Source organism: Prionailurus bengalensis, chromosome B3, assembly GCF_016509475.1.
Source record: "Prionailurus bengalensis isolate Pbe53 chromosome B3, Fcat_Pben_1.1_paternal_pri, whole genome shotgun sequence".
Taxonomy (NCBI): domain Eukaryota; kingdom Metazoa; phylum Chordata; class Mammalia; order Carnivora; family Felidae; genus Prionailurus; species Prionailurus bengalensis.
The window spans coordinates 15,226,170-15,245,943 of record NC_057355.1 but is presented as its reverse complement, the minus strand read 5'-3'; the positions used below and the strand labels follow the sequence as shown (position 1 = coordinate 15,245,943).

The window sequence follows — 19,774 nt, the reverse complement described above, 5'->3', positions numbered from 1 at the left end:
GAGTGGCAGGGCCAGGCGGGGCCTGTTGGCGAGACACGGGGACATTTGTCATGGGTGACCCGGCGCCTCGGCTTCTGAGCCCACGCCGGCGCGGGGAGGCCCGCGCTAATGTAATAAAGCGAGAGCGACAAGAGGAAAGGCCTCTCTCGCCCCGGGGCCGCCACATGCTCACTCCGTTTTACTGTCAGGGCTGGTCGAGGCTGTGGCTTCATTTCATATTCCATTAATATTTACAGCAGCTATTGAATTTCCCATTACAAAGTTCACCATACACACTGCTAATATGAAATTTTAATAGTATTGTGCACATTATGAAAAGTCCCACCATTAAGAGGGGACGCGGGAGGGTCCTAGGGAGAAGTTGCCCTGGGAAGTTATCCTCCACTGAACGCTTGAAATGCCCCCCAACGCCCCCCTCCCAGGTCATTACATGAATTCATTTGCGACTATTACCATAAAGACGCGAAACGGTGGGCATTTTATCAACACGCAAATCAAAAGCGAAGGAGGGAGGCAAGTGGGTAAAAAGCCCGCTGGCTAAACTGAGTTTGCGAAGTTGTGCGTGTTGGTGCTTTGCCGTGACTTACGGATGTTTCTACACCGCCGCAGCTAGGCGTCCCTGGGGGGCAAGGGGGTGCCTGAGGAACCGACGGAAGTTTCCAGGATGGGCTGGGTTCTGGCCGCAGCCGGTCCGAGGCGGAGGCTCCAAGCGCCGGCGGGGCGGTGGGTGAGGCCGCCCTCTCCTCCCCGCTCCCCTTCCCCGTGCGCCTGGCTCTAAGCTCTACAAGTTCCCAAGGCTGCAGTCCTGGGGTGGCCCCGGGGGGGAGGGGGAACCTCCCCCGAGAACCGTGTCATCTGTTTGGCAACTTCTCAGGACTGGCACCCTAAGTTCGGGTGGTTCTCTGGCAGGAAGATTGCCCCGAGAAACGTGGTTCCCTTGCCACGTGTTTTGCAACGAAGCAGCGAGGGGCAAATGCTACCCTGGAGGGAAAAGGGGAGGAGGGGGAAGGAAGAGAAGGAATGTGGCCTGGACCGTTGGAAGGGCGGGTGCACACACCCTAACCCCAAGGTCCCGCCGCCCAAAGCGGCAAACCCAGAGGCTCCAAGATGGCAACACCGGGCCCTAGGATACAGTTTGTCTCGACGGCCCCTCGAGGGCTGCACAGTGGAGCGGGGGCGCTGGGGCTGGAGTCCCACGGTCTGCTGCAGAGGGGCAGCGGGGGGCGGGGGGCGTCCCCTTCCTCCAGGGCTCGCAGGCCGGTGGGTCCTTGCGCCCACCTTCCGCTCAGGTCCGAGCCCCGCCCACCTGGGTGCCGCCCCCCAGGCCGCCCTCCGGAACCTGTCGCCTTCCCAGTCTGTGCCAGCATCAGGACAAGTCAACTTCCTGGAAGACCCAACCGGCCCCCGAACCCCTCTTGCCTCTGGCATTTAACCCCATCCTAGAGTGGATAGTCAAAACAGAAGGAGAATCATACGTATTTGATTTTGTTGGGGGCGCGCGTATGGTGTCATAGCGCTAGGCTGCACTAGGCTTTCACACCCCCTGCCCACGCACCCTCACACCACCCCCTTCCCACACTCCTGGGGTGTAAATTAGGGGGCAGTACTTTAGGCGCCACGGCGGGGTCTTAATGGGCTTGTTTCTGCCATGAGACGGCAATTTCTGAATCTTTAGGTTACTTCTCAGCTACAGGAAAATGACAGTGACAGAAGGTAAAGATGGGTGACATTTCCACAGCAAGATCTGGTGTCGGTTTTTTTTTCCTGGGTTTTTAAAAATTATTATTATCATCATTCCCCCAATTTTGTCTGTTTTTTTTCCCCCTCAGCCCCTAAATGTGTCATGCTTTGTCACATCCTCTGTGTGTGTGTTTAGAGAACATCTGAATAAAAGGCTCGATGCCAGGTATTGGTGACACAGGGGGTGGAATTTTCAGCCGCTCCACAAAGAGTTGGCCGCCTCTATTTGCATAAGGTCAGAGTAGTGCTTCTGCTAGAACTTTAGCAGCATCTCTGTCTCTTAGCAACACTCTTGCACTCTTGGTCCCCGCATTAAATTGACTGGTCCCTTCCTTTTCTTCCTTTCATTGGGAGGCTTACAATAAAATGTCACCCTTCCAACCTGTGCCTGTCACCCAGTAGGTCATCTGTATCTCCCCCTTCCCCCTCCCCCAGCTCCTCCCCTCCCCCTCCCCTTTCTCTCCAGCTCCAATTAGAGGAGGAGATGTTTCATTTGGTGGAGTCCCAAAACGGTTTCATTTTATTGTGTTAATTCATATCAATACCATTTCTCCCTTTGTTATTATTAAGAAAAAGCCCTCGGAAACAGAGGCGCGCTAAAGAGCAAATTGCCAGCACCTGCCAGACAATGGGCCTGCGAAAGGGTAATAAGGCGAGTGCAGAGAGAGAGAAAGCGAGGTTCGGGTCAGCCTCCCCACCCATTTAGTTGATGCAAGGTTGAGTGCAGCCGGAAAGCCCTAGAAGCACTTGGAATGTGCCAGGCAGCCTCTTGGCTCTGCGATGGGACACGGTGACAGGATCCAGATGCTGATAGGTGGTGTTAATGGAGGGTCACGTTTGGACAATAGTATCCATCACTTGCCTCCTGGCTCCTCTGTCAGATAGAGTCGTTTCTGACCGCTCCATCACTCAGGTTTGGGATAGATTCAATTATTACCTCCGCCCTGGCAACGGGATATACGAATCTCTGCCCAAAGGACATTGTTGTTATTAGGATTAATTATTATTATTGCTGCTGCACCTCTCCCTTTGTTCCTTTTAAAAGAAGAAGCTCCTAAGTGTTCCAAAACCCCTTCCTATTTTAGCCTAACCAACAGCTGCCCAGTTACTAAAGCCCATGGGATAATGGCCGCTTAATTAACACAAAGCAACTTTTGTGTGCATGCCTGAATGATTATTGCTGATTTTTATAATATTATCAGTTGCCTAAATTAAATCGTCTCTGGATGTTTCCCCAGGTCTTGGGAGAGTCCAACTTAGGGTCTTGGCGCTCTCCTTAAAAGAAAGTGAAGAACTCATTTCCATCAGGTTGAAGATCAAGAAAACTAAAATCCCGGGACGCTTTTCGTAAAGGGAATTGGGAATCAGATGTCAGGTGTCTCTGCTCTCCTGGACAGAGAAACTGAACCTTTTCTCAGAAGAGTGGTTTGTTTTCTGTAACACCCCCTGGAGTGGGGCAACTGGGAACGTAAAACACCCTGCTTTTTCCCTGGTATTTTCACAAACCCTGGCTTCGCTTTCTCCTCTTTTCTGCCTAGCTTGCACGCCCTGTAATTCCTGTACTGTATTGCTAGATAAATGTGCAGGTAATGGGGTCTGAGAAAAGCAATCAGGGTTAGAGGTCAACTAGCTCCTCTTTAATAATTCACGTGTCATATTTCTTCCACTATGTCAAGTTTGCTAAAGAAGATGGACAGGGGCTGACGGGCAGCCACTTGAGTTTATTATTCTCAGCCTCAGAAGGGAGGAAAACCCATAAAAAGAGATGTTCCCGCTCTTCCCACAAAGGGGCTCAGCCAGTTTGAGGCTTCCTCAGAATTCTATGTTGTCTGGCTGGCCCTGCTTTCCAGTTCTTCTGCAAGCTGACTGGAAGATTTGTAAAGATGGGACAGGGGAGCCAAAAAATACTCCTGGGGACTTTGCGGATTTCCATGTACCTCTCCTTTCCTCCTCACTAGTGCCTTCATTCTGATTCTCTTCCCAGTGGCAATTCTGTTCCCATTTTTTTCTTTTGCCACAGTACAGAACACCTCTGCCAGGTCAATTTCAGTCAGTTACAGATGACAACTCTTGTTTCAACTTTCTTACACATGACCTTTGCAACTTTTTCCCTCCTCCCCGGGCACTGTTTGTGACTGCTTCGTGTATCTTCTACTTTTAAATCTCTCTGTCCTCTTTTCTTTTTGGAAGGGTGTGGGGGGGGGGGGTTGAGATATGTGATTTTCTTCACTCAATAATTGGCTCTTTCCAGAAAGAGGGAGGGGCACAGTATAGAGAAATCAATGAAGTTTTAAGCATATTGAAGTTTGGTTCTGGAGAACAAGTTGATATGTGTGTGTGTGTGTGTGTGTGTGTGTGTGTGTGTCCAGACTCCAAAAAGGAAGACAGAACAAAAAGATAAATAAAGATTGATTCTTAGGTGGTGAGACTGTGCCCCAACGCAGAAATGAGCATCATGTTTACGCAGTTTTCATTCCCCTATGGCTCTTGTTGCCTCATCAGATTTCTAAGCTTTCCAGTCTACACAGACCAAGCCCGGGGGTGATTTCGTTTACAATTTCTCTCTCCCAATCTTTTCAAAAAGCCAAACATTAGAGGAAGGTTTATCCATCGTGGGGGCTAAAACTTTTTCTACGGGTTACTTTTTCCATGAAAAGAACCCTAGAGTTCTGCAAACCTTTTAGCTGATTGGTTGTTGATGGCCAGGCGTATAAAGAACAAGCATTTTGCATGTTTCAGTTCTTAAGAGTTTGCCAACAAAAATAACCCAGTAAATCGGTCTTTGGGGGAAATATAGTTTCATCTTCAAGGTACTAATGGCGTACGTCATGACAGAAAAATAGTATCTCCTACCCTATTCATTCTGTAACTTCAGTGCTATAAAAATTATCTATTTTAGGCACCTTTTCCACTCAGTTTAGTGGCTCTTTAAATTCAGCGTCTTTTCTGCAGCAGGTGCCCACCGTGGGCACTCACGACTTGTTTTTCAGCCTCAGTTGTTACAATATGAACCTTCCCAACTTGTAGATCTATTTGTCTGTCTGACAAAGTGGTTGGGGAGGGGGGAGGGACGTTTAACCGAAAGTTCCAGTGGAACAGTAAACAATGGTTTATTTAAAAAAAAATCAGGCATATTTGACAAGAGAATAAATAGTTTTGGAAAAAAAACTAACAGTAAAAGATTGTATTGAGGTTAGAAAAACTAAGTTGGGTTTACACCGGTCTTGTTGCATGGTGTGGGGGAGGGGTACAATGTGCCCCAGACCGTGCTTCCAAGAAACTATTTAAAACCACTCCCTACAACTTTTTCGGGTTGATACATTTTATCCGCTTCACTCATCAGCCAAGCCCTGGAACAATTTTTCAAACACCCCTCAGGACCCAGCCCTCTTTCTTGAATGGGAAATACTGATGGACCCTAGCTGTTTGTTTACAGTTTAATTTCTCTCCCTCCTCAACGATAGAGGTTCATGTTTTATTTGCATAATTTTTTTCAGACGGGCGTCGGGAGGGGGGAAAGAAGGATCTGTAGGGTTTGGGGGTTTGTTTTTGTGTTTAACGCATTTTGCTATGGCGCGCTAAGCACTGCTGGCAGAAAGTTTCTAGTTTCCTGGCTTTCACTGAGTTCGAATCCTTCAAAGCAACGAATTTTGGACGGAGGCTTGCTTTTGAAACTACTAGCCACGCCTTCTCTAGAAATGAGAAACGGGGCTAGAATTTGGAGAAACATATCACCCTTTGGAGGATACAACGTTGCCCCCCGCCCCTTTTGTCCTGCATTTCTGCAGATAACTGAGCCACCACCCCGACCCCTACTCCGCTGGCCTCCCCAGAGCAACCCAAATCTTGCAAGCTCACTTCCCTGTGGGGCGCTGGCTTTGTGCTCCGTTTGGGGTCCCCTACCCTACTCCGAGTTGAGGGCCAGGCGAGGCAGGTCTGAGCACTCACAGAGACAAAACTATTTTCCACTGGCGATGGGTGATGAAAAACATTTGAAACGCTGCCAGGGAGAGAGAGGACGCGTTCCCCACCCTGCAAAATCAGCAGACTTAGCAGAAACCCCCAAGGCCGCGTCTCCCACCTTACAGAAAATAAAAGTCTGCTCGATTCCTTTTTCTTTTTTTCTTTTCCTTTTTTTTTTTCTTTTTTTCTGTTTTAACTAGGCGAGAGGATGTAAACTCAGAGTAAACCCAAAACTACTCAAAGGAGATCTAGGGGGAGCGTGCGGGGGGCACATCCCTGTTCTCGCAGAGGTCCGCAAAGAAACAGAGCCGGGGAGACAGGGAAATGCACGCTTGCCGCCTGGAACCTAAGACGCAAATTTGCGCGCCGGGAAAGGGGTGGGTGGCGCGAATTTTCTGGGCCGATCGCGGGGCCGTGGGCGGCGCGGCTCCGGGAGGCAGGGCGCGGGTTGGTGGGACCCGGCGCCCTAGGGCGCAGGGGGGCGGCGCCCCGGCCCCCGCGCGTCGCCCCGCGGGCCCCGCGCACCCACGCGCCGCGGCGCCCACCCGGATTCCATCTCGAGCCCGGCTCACACCTATCATTTGAAGCCATCTTCGCTCTGTCTTCCAAACATCTCGAGCATTTGTGATTCCACCCGCCGCTCCTTCTTATTGAGTTCTCCGTGTCTCTCGGCAACTTGTCATAACCTGTAATAAAATGCCCTTTCTGGCGGGAGGTAGCGTCCAGAGGCCAGTCTTTCCATTTGCAACTGATAGCCGAGGACAGGAGCCGCGGCGGCCTCCCTTTTGTCCGCCTCGGGCTTTAACTCCTGCGGGGCCGGCCCCGCGCTCCCAGATGCCGGCCGGGTGCGGGTGCGGGTGCGGGTGCGTCCCCTGCAGCCTCTGGGTTCGGCTCTGGGAGAAAGTTCTGGGCTTCTGGGGGCTGCGCGCACACGTGTTGCCAAGGCGTGTTCCTCAAAATGAGAAGAGGCTGTTTGCACATTTCGTTTCTTCTCCTCCTCCTCCTCCTCCTCTTTTAATGGGGTAGGGGGTGAGGTTGACCGAGAGGAACAGACCTGGATAGGGTCACATTGAATGATCCCGAGGTCACCGCGGCCAGCGTGGGGGGGGTGGGGGGCGCTTCTCACTGGGCTGGTTCTTTAACTGGGCCGAACCATTTCCCTTCATTAGGGAGACCCATCCTGTAATTCTTTTCGTAACATGTGTTCGAGATTTTTCTATCCGACCTGTGAACGTTAAGGGTTCACACGGGACCGCGGTGTGAACTCACCAAGGATGGGGAGCCCCAGAGAGCCAGGGCGTTCAGCTGCCCAACCCGGGATGTGCTATCTTCCTGCAGTGGTGAGCCCTCCCCCCCCCCCAAAGCTCACTCTGGCTTCGCAATCCCCCCCCCATTATGCATTTAGAAGGACCCCCGCTCCGAGATGTCACCTTAGCATTCTCTAAGGTCGCTGATGAGAGAGGTGGAATCGACCAAATATTTTTCATGTGACTTTCACCATCTGTGACAGAAGTCCCCCGCTTGGGGAGGAGGATGGGGAAGGCCGGTAAGGTTGTGTCAGGACTGGGAAAGAGGAGCCAAGCCAGGATCCCTGCCACCGTCTTCCTGGTGACTCCTTGTGTCATTGGTTTATCTGTTTAAAGAAGGAAGTAGGGTGGCCAGGCAAAGAGAGGGTGTGAGTGTCCCCTTCCTGAGCCCGGAGGCCCCCTGTCCAACCCCACAAGTCTTCCAGGTCCCCCAAGCGAGGAGGGGGGCTGTGAAGTTATTCTCATCGAGCTGTGAGGCAGAAACAGCCTTCCCTGATCTCGCACCCTCGGCCTGCCTCTCTTGACCTTCTCCAAAAGAGATGCCCACTGACTCTGGTCTGTCCAGCTGAGATTCCAGACTTCCTGTGCCCACCCCTCTCTGCCAATTCACACACTGTCTGCTGATTTCTTTCTACGCCCGGAAGCCAGTTCAACCTTAATAAGCAATACTTGAAAAACCCAAACCACGTTCTGTCCCCCAAAGGAAACCTGCAGAAAATGGCCAGCTGAACTCTGCAGGCGATTGCGTTGGGGGCAGGGGGGAGTGGGAGGGAGAAGGAAGAGTTTGTGTCACAAATTGTGATAAGAGACGGAGAGTGGAACCATGTGATGTGAGAGTAGTGGTCATTTTCTTGTTCCTCCCCATCAAAGTCCATTCTGTTTAGTTAAGCAAAACAAATGCATTTCTGTCTTCTGCACGAAACGAGCCGGTGAGATCTAGTGGGGAGGAGTTTAATGGATCTGGGCAAACTTAAGCAGGGGAGGCTTTTAATCCCCCGAAAGAGAGAAAATTAAGGGGAAAAATAGCAAGAACCCAGAAAAGGCATTTCTAGTTGAGCACTTGTTTTAGAAATAGCCCACCGCGCTGTTTCTTGCCATCCCTCATTTCTCCTCTGTTTTATTTCTCAAGCTTGATGGGTCGGTCTCTAGGACGTCCCGGGACGGGGGCATCTGAAAGTGGTTAGTTTGCTATCAGTTGGGCCAGTGCTCCTGCCTTTATGAAGGCGATTATTACTGTCCCTTTTAATCTCTGCACAAAGCCAGACTCCTTGTCCCCCCCGTGTGTCCTACTTTTTGTAGAAACTACGAGGTTGCGAATCCTAGAAACAGTATTCATTTAAAACACTGTTCGGCAACACTCAGGACATATTTGAGGAGCCTGACAATTATAGCCCCATTCTCCCCAGTTAGCTCATAGGCTCTATTCAGAAGGAAGCCATTTGGGGGCATGTAAAAGCCAGTAAATTTCCCGCCGCACAAAAGAAACGGGTGCTTTCTGCCCACTGCCTATTTCCACTCGAAAGCGAATAATGCCCCAGTTACCACCAGGCCTGACTTGATTTATCTTGGTTAATAGGATTAACGTGTCAGCCCCTCTCAAGAATTTCCAAATGCAGATCTGGAGGGTCACTGACTCGCTGGTGTCTTTTTTCCTCTCTGATGGGCATAATGATGCACCTCCAAGCAGAGGGCCTTTGTCCGGTGAGGGCAGGCAGATTATCTGTCTCCAGTGAAATAAGGCGTGTTGCCACCACCTTTGCCAAGACTCAAAGCCAGAACCCAGTCACTATAAAATAATTGTGTCACTGCCTCACCAGTGCCCTGTTCGTGTTTCATTTCTCTTTTGACCGTAATTGAATGGTTGAAAAGCAAAAATGCAGACAAATTCCAGCCGTATGGAGATCCGTTTCTTCCTCCACTACCTCGGCCCATCATTAGATACTTTCCCTCTCTGCGCAGGAGGTCAGAGTGTATAAATATAAATTGCATTTTGCATTACTTCTAGATGAGTGAAGCTGTCAAAGCAATAATATGAGCTTTCAGTCCCACATTCTAGCACTTCTTTCCCATTTTTTGGCCAAGAGGTCATGTGCAAATTGAACGTGACAACCCAGAAGACATGTCCAACAGACTCGTATTGTTACCCCGCTCCGCCGCCTGGCTCATAACAACATTAAGCCCACATTAGTCTCCAGCCTCCTCCGCCAGACAGGAACTCCTGACCATGGGACCTAGGCTCCTCAAAAAGTTCACTTCGATGCTGACATGTCGTCTGAAAGTGACAAGAAGCACTAACCTAGAATATTTTTCATCCAAGATGCATGAGGATGCCATCCTCGGAAAGACCGGGCCAGTGTCTTACAAGACAAGAAACCGAGGAACAGGTGAAGAGCCAAAGAGCCCCCAAAACACACACACACACACACACACACACACACACACACATATACTTGCTTCTATTTGCAACTACTGAAATTTTCCAGAATCCAATGGTAATGTGGTTGGAAATCAGTTTCGCCGTTGTTCGAACGATGAAGGTGTCACTCAGGAAGCCACCTTAAAATATGGATTGACCTTGGACTCTTAATAGCAAGTTCTGGTTCGCAATCGCATAACACAGAGTTTTAGCAGGGTACCGCCGTGATCAAACGATAACCCTCCTCAAACGCTACGGTAGCAAAAGAATTAGAAATTGTGATCAATCCGAAGGAAACTCAATGGCTTAGAGGATGGGTAATTGGCTATCAATGTGACCCATTCTTGTCTCGCCCAGATTGCAGTTAACGCAGAGCTGTTGTTCGCTGACAGGGTGTTTGATGGCTTCTAGGAAATGAGTGGCTGTTTTCATTCCTGTTCCAAATGGACAGGTGTCTACATCAGAATTGGCAACCTGGTTGGCACGCTCCAAGAGTGGCCAAAGAGCGAATTGTTTATGGCGAATAAACTCCCCCCCCCCCGCCTCCTGTGACGCTCGTGTACACGTGTGAGTGCTGGCAGTGGGGAAGGGGCAGCGATGGAGACACCGGAGGCAGAAAGATTGGTACAGGTCCTTGAAACTTCAGCAGGCTGACGCCCTTTGTGTTCTGGGTGGCCGCCATATGCAACCACATCGCCCCCGCAGCCCCTCTTGTGCCTTGCCAACCTGCACTCGAAGTGTACCGATAAAAGTCATCGAGAGGCGCTTAGCCGCGGCCAGGATGCTCCGATTGGTCTCGACCGCGAAAAAATAGACGAAATAAGGCGATTTTTTTCAAAAGTTTTTTTTTACACTTTCTGAAATAAGTTTTCTTGTCGCACATCCTTCTTTTCTCAGAAAAGTGTCCTGATTCTATGACTGATACTACGTCATAGTCTAATACTATGTTTTATTATTTATTTATTTTGACATATAGTCCTTGCAACCCCAAGTTATGATTTCTGCAAACGATTTCGACTTCCTGAGCGTTAACAACCCCGTGTATGAGTCACATGCTTGAGGGGAAAAAAAAAAAAGCATTCACTGTATTGCCCCAGGACCTGCCATCATCTTATTATCTAACCTCTACTTTCGCAAGTATTAAAGTTGTTTTGGTTTTTTTTTAATTTTTTTTTTCAACGTTTATTTATTTTTGGGACAGAGAGAGACAGAGCATGAACGGGGGAGGGGCAGAGAGAGAGGGAGACACAGAATCGGAAACAGGCTCCAGGCTCTGAGCCATCAGCCCAGAGCCCGATGCGGGGCTCGAACTCCCGGACCGCGAGATCGTGACCTGGCTGAAGTCGGACGCTCAACCGACTGCGTCACCCAGGCGCCCCTAAAGTTGTTTTAAGTATAGGAAAAGTGCGGACTTCGGCGCGGGTCATGACCTCACGGTCCATGAGTTCGAGCCCCGCGTCCGGGCTCTGAGGTGACAGCTCGGAGCCTGGAACTGCTTCGGATTCTGGGTCTCCCTCTCTTTCTCTCTCCCTGCCCTTCCCCCGCTCGTGCTCTGTCTCTCTCAAACATAAATAAACATTAAAAACAATCGGTCTTACTTTACAAACTTGTTTGAGGCTTCATGAGATAGCATGCTTCCCACCCATCTGGAGAGGACTTAGTCCTAAATCCGTGTGAAGCACCATCACTTCTGTCTTGGAAACTGAAGTAAGCTCCCTAAGTGCTGGAATCTTCATCTGTAGGGCAGACATAACAGCAATGAGGTTGTAGATGTAAAGCGTGGGAGACGTTTGCCGTGGTGGCCGAACCAGGAAAGGCCTCCGGTAAATGGGCAGTGGCTCGTTGTGGCCTCATTCAGAGATCCACGGGAAATGAGTGAAAGACTCACTTCGGAAAGAAAGGCATTCTTCGAGAGTTCCACTGAGCAGTTCATCGCGCCTGGACACAGAGGCTAAACTGGGGGAGCATGGCTTGGATGAAGGCAAGCTGAGAACAAGGCCCGGTTATCTTTCTTTGTCCCATGACCTTAACTCATACATTGGCCTCGCACGAATTCGTCCCACCAGGGTGGGGATGAGAAGCCCTTGAGAGAGTGGGTTGGAGTAGACAACCCAAGTCCACTCTACTGCTGAAGAAAACAGAGGAAAGGAGTCTCAGGGAAGGTGTTTCACTGACCCAAAGAAGAGTCTTAAGAGCTGAAGGAGAATGTAGACAGTTGGAATATATTGTTTACTTCCTGCTACGATACATTCACTTCTGCATATAGGATCAAACCTTTCTGGAATTCGTACGTAAGGATAGACTGAGGTGCCATTTAAAGACGCCTCTTAAAAGAACTTAAAGAGACCCTGAAACCAGCAGCCTTCAGTATCTGTAGACGGAACCTGGCGGTTCTCGGGAAATCTACCCTGCCTGGGAAGGAGCCATCAGCCCTGGTTCTCTGGGAGCTTTACGTTAAGCCAATGGCTATGTTTTATTTGGGCCTTTGGAGGGGTGGGGGTGGCCTATATATCTGGAAGAATATTTCACGTTGAAAATAATTTTTCAAAGTTTAGGAGATACCCTGGTATATCAGAGTTCATGAGTATAATCTCCCTGGGGGATGGGGGAGTTGATAAAAACTGGAAGTTTCCAACCTGAAACCATTTATACACCACTAAATAAAATGCTTGTGCGGGATGTATATAACACTTCTGTATATAAAACCAAACATTCCTTGAATGATTAGAAAGAAAGCCAGTTTGTACAGATAGACCCTACTGCTGATTCATTGTGTCAGATTTGGGGTGTGTGTGTGTGTGTGTGTGTGTGTGTGTGTTTGCACTGAATCAACTGCCCAGTGATATTTAAAACCTCTAATGTCTTCAGTTCAGCAAGAAAGCCAGATGGAATTGGGTTCACTCCCTTCTCCCTCAACATAACTGCCTCATCCTGGAAGGGTAAATTAGATTTCGGGAAAATTAAAACATAGGCAAAAAGAAGTAACTCGTCTACGCAGTCACCACCGAAGACCCACATAGCCAAGTGTGTGGCATTTGCCTGTCATCTGCTTTGCTGACCATAGGGAGCGGCTCAAATGACAGGCACACAGATGGACGCATTGTGTGATTAATGGCATCTACCAGGCCTGGTGGGGAGAATGCAGGAAACGGTGACAGACATGAGCTGGTCCCCTTTTTGGTTAGTGCTCCTTCCAAGCTTTGAAGTAGAAAGGAATCGGGAAAAATTCCAGCCCCATTTTTTGCTAGAAAATCTGAAGGCACCCTTCTTGCTTTCTCCAGGATCATTTGCCAAGAGCACACCTTTGATGGGTGGCTACACCAGCCATTTGACTGACCCATCAAAATTACATCCCCCCTCCCTCCTTTTCTCCCTTCCTTCCTTTGTTCCTTCCTCTCTCCCTTGCTTTGTTCTCTCTCCCCCCTTGCCTTCTTTTTTCTCCTCTTCCTCCCAAGCATTGTCTCACCTCAGCAACCTCAGAAGGCAAACTAGCCTACCAGAGTGGGCTCTCCACTGAATCTCTAAAGAACAGATTTGGAAAGGTGTGAAATTGGGAAGGGTCCGAGCAGGCAGCATGAAGATTTATACCAACTTCCAACTTGGTGCCCTTGGACTTCGCCTCGGTCACTGTCTAGCCAAGTGGGTCATTCCCAAACGTGGGACTTCTAACATGTCAAGAATATGGGAGACCCAGATTCTACTACTAGGAATGGGCCAAACTTGAAACCACAGTCTTGGGATCATACCCAAGTTAAGAATTCTTTCCTTTGCTATCTTTTATATATTTAATTTGTCTTAAAAAGAAGTAATAAATACATGCAGGAGGTAATAAAAGGTGAAAAATATTCATCTAGTCCTATTTTTCAGCCCCCCTATCCAAACTACCAATGCCCCCCTTTTTTAAATTTTTTTAATGTTTACTCATTTTTGACAGAGAGAGAGACAGAGACAGAGCATGAGTAGGGGAAAGGCAAAGAGAGAGGGACACAGAGAATCCAAAACAGGCTCCAGGTTCTGAGCTGTCAGCACAGAGCCTGATGTGAGGCTCGAACCTACGAACTGTGAGATCATGACCTGAGCTGAAGTTGGACGCTCAACCGAGTGACCCACGTGCCCCACCCCCCCACTTTTAAAATAATTGTTTATTTTTGTGAGAGAGAAGGAAACACAGTGCAAGTAGGGAAGGACCGGACAGAGAGGGAGACACGGAATCGGAACCAGGCTCCAGGCCCTGAGCTGTCGGCACAGAGCCCGACGCGGGGCTCGAACTCACGAACCGCGAGATCATGACCTGAGCCGAAGTCAGACACTTAAGGGACTGAGCCACCCAGGTGCCCCAGCAACAACCCCCCCCTTTTTTTTTTAATTAATAGACTTTTTTGGAGCAATTTTAGGTTTATAGAAAAATTGAGTGGAAAGTATAAAAAGGTCCTATACCCCCGTGCACCTCTCCCCACCTTCCCTGCCGATGATTAACATTTCGCTTTAGTATGGCACATTTGTTAGAATTGATAAGCCAATATTGAGGCATTATTATTAGTTACAGTTCATAGTTTGCATTAGGTTCACTCTTTGTGTTGTACCTTCTGTGGGTTTTGGCAACTGCGTAATGACAGGTATCCACCATCATGGCAGCATAAGAAATAGTTTCACTGCCCTAAAAATCCTGTGTGTTTTACCTAGTCATCTTTCCTCCCCTAAAAAATCTCTGGAAACAGCTGATTTTTTTTTTTTACTGTCTCCATACTTTTGCTTTTTTCCAGAATGCGAGTAGCTGGAATCAGACAGTATGTTGCCTTTTCAGGCTGGCTTAACAATACACATATATTGAAGGAAACTTTTGCTCCATATCTGTGCATGGCTTAAGAGTTCATTTCTTCTTTATTTTAATGTTTACTTATTTATTTTGAGAGAGAGAGGCAGGGGGGGCGGAGAGAGAGAGAGAGAGAGAGAGAGAGAATCCCAAGCAGCCTCCACACTTTCAGCACAGAGCCCAATGCAGGGCTTGATCTCACAAACCATGAAATCACGCCCTGAGCCGAAACCAAGAGTTTGACGTTTAACCAACTGAGCCACCCAGGTGCCCTGATAGCTCATTTCTTTTTCTTGATATACACTATTCCAGTGTCTGGTTGTATTACACTTTGTCTATCCATTCACCTACTGAAGGGCATCCTGATTGGTTCTAAGTTTTGCCAATTATGAAAACAGTTGCTATGAACTCATGGGCAGGTTTCTGCATGGACAGAAATCTTCAACTCAGACGGAACTCAGAATCGCCAAGGAATGTGATTACTAGGTCGGATGGTAAGATTGTGTTTACTTTTGTAAGAAACTGTCAAAGTATCTTCCAACTCAGTGTGGTTTTTGTGTTGTTTTGTTTCGTTTCAGGTAGTTTTCAAGTACATATCGGTTAGCAGAATAGGTTCTTAGCAATGATGGAAACCCAGACCCCACCAACAGCACCTGATAGACACCAAGGCAAGAGCTGTCACCGCCCTATGGAGGAACACAGAGTTTGAACTTGAACTTGATCAAGCTACAGGGGTTTACTTCTTGCCTTGGCTGCTTACTTGTTCTGGGACCTCAGGCATTATTTTGTTTCCTCAGCTGAAGTTAGGCTTGGTAATAATACCCAGACACTAAGGATCTGAGAGGTAGTGAGATATCCCAGTTGGGCACACTACTTGGCACAAGTAAGCGCTCAATAAATGTTCATTATTTTTATAGCTTCTTACAAAACCCAGCATCTTTCCCCCCAACCCCTTCCCAAAATAGCCAGTATATTCTTTCCTGATGAATCTGTGTAACAACGCATTCAAGGGAGCCAAAGACAGAACAGTCCGATGCATCGTATAATCTGGTGAGGAAAGGAAAAAAAAAAAAGTGCCTCCACTAAAATAAAAAGAAATCAGAACTAGAAAGGAAACGTCTTTCCGTGTTGAAGGTTTTGATCCACAGAATAAATTCCCTCACTCTCCTCTCACCCCGGATTCCCATTAGTGTTTCGCTGGCTCAGAATCCTCTGGGATGAGTCCTGGATTATGAAATGCCCTCTCTCTGGTGGCCTGCCAAAGCCTGTTCTGCAGACACCCAGGCTAACCTGGCACTAGCTCACGGTAAGAAGCCTCCTCACCCCGAGGGCCTGACTAATGCTCATGTTTTTCCTTTCTCAGACAACTCCACAGGCAGGCGGAGCGGGGAGGGCCATTAAGCAATCCATGCGGTGATTTTTTTTTCTTTCTTTCTTTCTTTGGGCAATTCTTACATGATGCCATAATGATGTGTGAAAAATACAAGCGCCGGAGCTGTGTCTCTTTGTGCTGGGTTTGTTTTGGAAATCGACAAACAAGCCCAAAAGAACTTCTCTCCTGTGCATTCCTCATTAATAATCGATGGCTCCCCGCAATACCCGCACCCGGGTGGAAATGGAAACATCTGAGGGCACCTACCAGCTAATTTGCCTTCACGAGATCAGATAACTAGTTTTCCTGTTTCAACTGCATGGGCAGGGTTTAGGTGTCATGAGGTCAGAGTGTGTGGAATTTTTTTTTTTTTTTTAACTAAGGGTAAACAGTGAAACCTGATAACTTATTCAGGGCGTATGGCTCAAAAGCAGGCACTCGCTAATACGAGTCATATCGCGTTAGTAAAGCACGACACCAAGGGCAAATTTGGATCAAAATATTTTTGATTAACTGTAAAGCTGAAATCTGACGGCAGGGCCCAGAATCCTGCCAAGGAATCACAAACAGGGTGGGTTTGGAAAGTTGAACCGCAGGACACGTGGGTCTGTTGGAGTCGTCCAAAGGGCTGGCCACAGCCAGGTTTTAAGACCGTTCAGCCCATTGGTCCTGTGGGAAGAACAGGAAGAGGGCAGAGGGTCAGAATGAGCAACGTCTTTCTCTTTCCTCTCTCCCACCCCTGCTCACCATTCCTAGCACAGCTTAATGGCATCGTGAGAAAAAGAGAGGAAGGACAAAGGAAAGAAAGACAGAACCAGTCCCCAGGAGACATCTCTCACTCTAAGTTTGCTTTGGGTGCACTGGGAAATCCCTCTTCTTTTCTAGAACATTCGGTGCTTAAAGGTCCAGTCCGGTGGGTCGGGATCACGATGAAGGGCAACGGGGGTCCAGAATCAGACAACAGAAACCAACCTGAGCGCTGGGTCGACCCCCTCCCAGCTCTGGGCCACGAGCCCTTAGCCCTTGTTCTCTAAGCCTCCCTCTTCTTTGGCTGCCAAATGGAAATAGTAACAGTAAGGAACATACCCCTCCTCGAGCTGCTATAAGGATCTCAGAAAACAACCGTGCCCAGCACGGTCTCTGGTGCATAGTGAGTGCTGAGTCTCAGTTCCTATGGCATCACTGTTGCCAGGGGACTACCCAGCTACGGATATTTGTTTTCTGTCTGGAACAGGAAATAGGCAGGAACGGGGTGTACCAGCAGGGCTCAGGCATGGACACTGAGGCTGGGGGTTTCAGTGGCCTCGGATGCCTGAGCCAGGTCGGTCTTTCGATTCGGTTCAACAAATGCACTGTGAGAAGCTTTTCTGCAGAAGACCTGGTAAGGGGTTGTCACCAGGATACAGGTGAACCCCACATGGTCCCTGCCCCACCAGCACTCGGGGGACACCGGGGGATTCCACAGACGCGGCTGTCCGGTAAATGATGCCGTGCCACGTTGCAGACAGTCCCTCAAAATAAAAGATTGGCCTCTGAATCTGAATTAACAGACACTCACCTTGATCCCTGTCCTCCACAAAAAATATATATACATGGAGATACATACATATATATACACACATACATATATATGTATGTATACATGTATGTATATATGTATATACAATATATATGTATATACTATATATATGTATGTATATATGTATACGTAATACATATGTATATACAATATATATATACATATATATACAAATATATATATATATATTTGAATAAAATAATTTCTAATTAAAATCCTTTGAAAATACACCCTGCAGGGGCACCTGGGTGGCTCAGTCGATTGAGCTCCCACATCGGCTCAGGTCATAATCTTGAGGTCTGTGAGTTCGAGCCCCGCGTCGGACTCCATGCTGACAGCTCAGAGCCTGGAGCCTGCTTCTGTTTCTGTGTCTCCCTCTCTCTCTCTGCCCCTCCTCCGCTCACACTCTGTTTCTATCTCTCTTTCAAAAATAAATAAAGGGGCGCCTGGGTGGCGCAGTCGGTTAAGCGTCCGACTTCAGCCAGATCACGATCTCGCGGTCCGGGAGTTCGAGCCCCGCGTCAGGCTCTGGGCTAATGGCTCAGAGCCTGGAGCCTGTTTCCGATTCTGTGTCTCCCTCTCTCTCTGCCCCTCCCCCGTTCATGCTCTGTCTCTCTCTGTCCCAAAAATAAATAAACGTTGAAAAAAAAATTTAAAAATAAATAAATAAATAAATAAATAAATAAAAACATTAAAAGAAGAAGAAGAGTAGGTGAGCAGATACTCTATCAAACTGAGCAGTTGAGCTAATCCATCAAGAATTATTTGGAAGAAGGATGTGGTCCCACACTACATTCTTTTTTTATTTTGATTTTTTAAATGTTTATTCATTTTTGAGAGAGAGCGAGAGCATGAGCGGGAGAGGGGCTGAAAGTGAAGGAGACACAGAATCCGAAGGAGGCTCCAGGCTCTGAGCTGTTAGCACAGAACCCAGTGCGGGGCTCGAGCCCACGAACCGTGAGATCATGACCTGAGCCCAAGTCAGATGCTTAATGGACTGAACCACTCAAGCGCCCTCCCCGCAGCCCCCACTGCATTCTTGATGTCCCATGCGTCAGAACTCCAGCAGCAAAGCTCTACTGGGCTCGGGGGAGGCCTTTTCGAGCAAATTTTCTTTCCCACTTAAGGCTGACTACCTCTCGGCATCCTGTCAGTCATGGGGACACGGATGGATACACGCAGGGGGCTAGAGCTTTTATCTCCGGGCACATTCGGAGCCCTGCATTTATCTTTCTGCACCAATAAAAAGAGGAGCAAGGGGAACATGACCTTGACCTTTAATTTTCTTTCATTGTCAACCAAGTAACCCTCTCCCTGGGTGAGAAAGTTAAAAAGTTGCTTGATTTTTGTAACCTTTATGGCTTTGGCTACAGGAAGGAAGGAAGGAAGGAAAGCAGAAAGGCAAAGAAAAAGAAAGGAAGGAAGAAAAGAAAGAGAGAAAGAATATTTTGAAAGCTAATATTAAAGTATGAAGTACCTGAAAAGGCGTCTTCTAAGTTATGTGTCTCTGATACTGAGGAGCACTTGTAGAGAGATCTCTCTCTACAAGGTGCGCTTCTTCGCTGGTTTACAGACAAGTAACCTTTGCTGCTCCCAGCCCGTCTCCCTGGGCTGCCCCTACCCTATAATCAGGTCCCCATCCAGAGAGCGGGAGACAGGGAGGCCGATGTTTGGTATGTTCTTGAAGGTCTAATGTTCTCTTCCTTGAAGTTCTGAAGCCACTTCAAAGAACTTCATTGTAATAATTGCAACTCTACCTAATCTTTCTTCGCTTTTGGGAAAAGTACACCCTCTGGTCCCCCGAATAGCTTTCCAAACCCTGTCGTTACTCTTTTCAAAAGAGTTGCCGGCACTCCGAGCTCTGATGGCCTCAGGAGCAAACCCTCCCCTAGACCCCTGGTCACCCACCCATCCAGCTCCGTTGGGTTCTTCGGCCACAAGATCTGTGTGCTTTGTGGATGACTTTTTCTCCCCCTAACTCCTTCTTCCTCCTTCGGCCAACTTCTCCCCATCCCTCCCACATCAGTTTTCACATGGTTTCCCACCAGAAACCTTCATCCCCCCCCCCCCCCACCACCCCCAACCAGGACCTGGCCTCTTCATCCACGGGGCTCTGGTTCCCAAAAGATGACTAATGAACTTTATGCAATTGTTTTTTCGGGGGTTTGTTTCCTGCTCTGTGAGCTCAGGGACTATTGCCTTCTTACCATTGTGCCTCAGCGCATGCACAGAATAGGTGCTTAGTAATCTTTGATGGGAGTCAAAGAGAAAAGACAGAAAGAGACAGAGGGAGAAGGGAAGGAGAAAGGGAGGGAAGAGGAACAAGAGAAGAAAGGCATACAAAGGTGTCACTGTGGAGGCATTTCTAATTTGTCGTTACCCCCCCACACACCACACACACACACACACACACACACACTCATTGGCCTCTCTTTCTCTTTGTTCCTCCCTCCTCAATTTTCTCCTCTTTACAGAAACATGAACATTAAAATAAAGTTAAAAGCCTCCCTCTTTCAGTGTGTACCCCCAATTTAGTCCTTCGTTTTGGTCATTCTGGGCCCCCACAGTGCAAATGTATTTCAAA

At 48.3% G+C, this 19,774-nt stretch overlaps 2 long non-coding RNA genes across 2 annotated transcripts in view; both read right to left on the bottom strand.

The window, feature by feature from the left end:
• The window catches only part of LOC122468285, a 63,698-nt gene that overhangs the window by 8,011 nt on the left and 35,913 nt on the right, over positions 1–19,774 (bottom strand). The window lies entirely within an intron of this gene.
• LOC122468286 lies at positions 14,782–17,181 on the bottom strand. Its single transcript, XR_006293199.1, has 2 exons — positions 16,451–17,181; positions 14,782–16,280 (listed from the first exon to the last, which is right to left on the bottom strand). It is a non-coding gene; the product is annotated as an uncharacterized LOC122468286 (long non-coding RNA).